The following is a 4116-nucleotide window of genomic DNA, read 5'->3' on the forward strand; positions in this document are numbered from 1 at the left end:
ATGCATACTTCAGTAGTCATGGAAAGACGTTGTTGATGTGAATTCTAGTAGGAACCTGGACACTTTTTTGTTCTGTGTTCCTTCTACAGTTGCAATTCTTATGCAAAGCAACATTTCCTCCTAGCCAGTTTCTGGCCTGCTCACTACATATGGTTCCACTAGTAAAGCCCGCTGTATCTAAATACAGTGGGCGCTAGACTAGGGAGCCCCCGGCAGCCGTGCTCTGCGCGGCTGCCGGGGGCTCCGTTTGTCGGGGGCCTGACGTGGCGAGAGGCGTCAGGGCGTTGGGCAGGGAGCGCGTGGCTGTCAGGGGTTCCCTTTGTGGGCGGCCTGAAGCGGCGAGAGGCGCTATGCGCCTCTCGTCACCTCAGGCCGCCGGGCAGGGAGCCCGCAGCAGCCGCGCAGAGCACTTTGCGCCTCCCGAAGCATCAGGCCGCCCTCAAGGAAGCAACGGCGAGCCGCGCTCCGGCAGAGGCGCTAACCTGTGCTCCGGCAGGGGCGCTCCGATAGGGGTGCTAACGCGCGTGGCAGCAGTCCGCGCATGCGCGTTTGCGCCACCGCCATGCCAGCGGCCGATTAGCTCGCGGCTCGGCAAGCTTCTCTTCCCTCCCCTCCAGAAATAAGAAGCTCGCCAGGCCGCGAGCTAATCAGCCGCTTTGGCGGACTATTTGCTCGCGGCCTGGCGAGCTTCTCGCTTTGGGGGGGAGGGAAGAAGGAGCCGCGGCCCGGCGCCGGGCCATGGCCCGTGGGTTGGGGACCACTGCTTTAGATCATAGAATCCTAGAATCATAGAGTTGGAAGGGGCCATACAGGCCATCTAGTCCAACCCCCTGCTCAACGCAGGACTAGCCCTAAGCATCCTAAAGCATCCAAGAAAAGTGTGTATCCATCCTTTGCTTGAAGACTGCCAGTGAGGGGGAGCTCACCACCTCCTTAGGCAGCCTATTCCACTGCTGAACTACTCTGACTGTGAAAATTCTTTTCCTGATATCTAGCCTATATCATTGTACTTAAAGTTTAAACCCATTACTGCATGTCCTCTCCTCTGCAGCCAACAGAAACAGCATCTTGCCCTCCTCCAAGGGACAACCTTTCAAATACTTAAATAGGGCTATCATGTCCCCTCTCAACCTCCTTTTCTCCAGGCTTAACATCCCCAAGTCCCTCAACCTATCTTCATAGGGCTTGAAGTGAGGCCACCAGAACTACACACAGTACTCCAAGTGTGGTCTGACCAGTGCCGTATAAAATGGGACTATGACATCTTGTGATTTTGATGTGATGCCTCTGTTGATACAGCCCAAAATGGCATTTGCCCTTTTTACTGCTGCATCACAATGCCTGCTCATGTTTAGTTTACAATCCACAAGTACCCCAAGGTCTCGTTCACACACAGTGTTACCTAGAAGCGTATCCCCCATCCAGTAGGCATGCTTTTCATGTTTCTGACCCAGATGCAGAACTTTACACTTATCTTTATTAAATTGCATCTTGTTCTCATTTGCCCATTTTTCCATTGTGTTCAGATCTCATTGAACTCTGTCTCTATCTTCTGGAGTATTTGCCAGTCCTCCCAATTTGGTGTCATCTGCAAACTTGATGAGTAGTCCCTCCACCCCCTCATCTGGATCATTAATAAATATGTTAAAAAGTACCGGGCCAAGCACCGAGCCCTGAGGTACCCCGCTATGTACCTCTCTCCAGTCTGATGAAACACCATTGACAACTCTTTGAGTGTGGTTCTCTAACCAATTCCCTATCCACCTGACTATCTGAAAATCCAGATTGCAGTCCTTCAATTTATCCATCAGAACATCATGGGGAACCTTGTCAAAAGCTTTACTAAAATCCAAGTAAATGACATCAACCGAATTTCCCCGATCCAGCAAACCTGTTACTTGGTCAAAAAAGGAAACCAGGTTGGTCTGGCAGGACCTGTTGGAGACAAATCCATGCTGACTTCCTTGGATCACCAAATTGTCCTCCAGATGTTTGCAGATCGCTCCCTTTAATATCTGCTCCATTATCTTCCCCACAACAGAGGTCAGACTCACCGGTCTATAGTTTCCCGGGTCATCTTTCCTCCCTTTTCTGAAGATCGGAATAACATTTGCTCTCTTCCAGTCCTCCGGGACATCTCCAGTCCTTAAAGAGGTTCCAAAGATGATGGACAAGGGCTGTGCAAGTTCTCTGGAAAGTTCTTTGAGTACTCTCGGGTACATTTCATCCGGACCAGGGGATTTGAAATCATCCAGTGCAGCTAAATGCCTCTCGACAACCTCTCTATCCATGTTAACCTGCCACCCAGACAGTGTCCTTTGGCTATGGCCATCTCTAGATGTGCCTAAACACTTTGACCTGTGGGAAAAAAACAGATGTAAAATAGGCACTAAGCCTTTCTGCTTTCTCTGCATCTTCCGTTAGAGTTTGTCCGTCCGCACCCAACAGTGGGCCTATTGCCTCCTTTACTTTACGTTTGCTCCTCACATAACTGAAAAATCTTTTCTTGTTACAATGGGCTTCCCTGGCCAATCTTAGCTCACTCTCAGCTTTGGCCTTTCTTATGATTGATCTACAGTGCCTAGTAACCTGTAGGTACTCTTCTTTAGAGCTCTGTCCTTCCCTCCATTTCCTGAACATTTTCCTTTTCTTTCTTAGTTCCTCTTGAAGTTCTCTGTTCATCCAAATAGGCTTCTTAGAGCTCCTGCAGTGTTTTCGTCTTTCTGGGATAGTCATTGATTGAGGATGCAATAGCTCCTGTTTGAGTAGCGCCCACCCTTCACATTCTCCCTTCCCTTCCAGCATTCTCGTCATGGATATTTCCTCCATGCTTTTTAATCCAGGTGCTGAGAATGCTGATATAGTTTCTACAGTATACATTTATGATTTGTGGGAAATTAATTTGCAAAGACTGTACAATCCCCCTGTCTCTATCAGTCACAAATTGTATGTTCTTCATGTTATCTGTATCCAGTTTTCTTAAGTATTGACTAAGTACACACAGGAACTGTTGATGTTATGGCGTAAATAACTTCTTATGAAGCAGGAAAGCCAACGGAAATACTGTATCAACTTTCAGTGTGACAAGGATCACCACTTGTTGATGTTAGCAGGGTGTAGATTCAGATACCTTTATTGGCATAAGATTTGATATGCATAAAACAAAATTTAAATCAGAAACAAATTCTGGGCATAGACATATGGAAAACAGCAATAAAGCCTTATGTTATACAACCGATCTGCAGCAGGATGTAGTGCTCTGTGGGGGGCGTAGGTAGTGAGGTGATTTCTCAGGAACTTGGGGCCCAGACCACAGCTGGGCTTGAGGGGGATTATCAGAACTTTAGGATTGATCCGGTAGTCAACTGGTAGCCAAAGCAGCTGTTGGAGCTTGGTCCAAATGTGGGCTCTCCATGGTGTTCCTATAAGAATCCTGGCACTCCCAGGGACTGTCCAACCACTTTGGGGCCTGTCATTTCAGGTCCAGAACCCTTGGTACTCCCAAAGGCTGCCATTCCTTTCTGGGGCCTGTTGTCCCACGTCCAGAAACCTCGTGGTACTCCCAGGGGCTTTCATTCCTCTCTGGGGCCTGTCATTCCAGGCCCAGATCCCCCGTGGTACTCCCAGGGGACATCATTCCACTCTGTGCCCAGAGTAGTCTATCTCATTGTAGTGGAAAATCCATTTCATGTTTTCTTTGCAACTGTTTTCCTACTGTAATACATTGCAATGGAGCCCATAACAGTCTATCAGCATTCTTGCCTCTCATTATTTCCAAAGGATCTTCCCAAGTCTCCCATTGTTTCCTATGGGCATTCTTGTCATTTGTTTTAGCACATCCCCGCAAAAGTTGCCCTAACTTAATGATGCCACGCGAAGGAACCGGTTTTTAAAAAACCAACCGCTGGCTTCCTTCCCGCAAACCGCAGTTGGCTCCGCCCCTCCAGTCGCCGGGGCCACGCCCCCCCGTTCTGTTTCCCTTTCCTCCTTTTTGCTTCCCGGATTTCTCACGGACAGCCAACCAACCAATCGTCGCCTGCCTTGCGTCGTGCCGTCATGCTCGTGCGTGTGGGCGGGGCCGACGTCCGGGCGGGGCGCCGTCGCCGTGGCCACACC

The sequence above is a fragment of the Paroedura picta genome, chromosome 16, assembly GCF_049243985.1.
Source record: "Paroedura picta isolate Pp20150507F chromosome 16, Ppicta_v3.0, whole genome shotgun sequence".
Lineage (NCBI taxonomy): Eukaryota > Metazoa > Chordata > Lepidosauria > Squamata > Gekkonidae > Paroedura > Paroedura picta.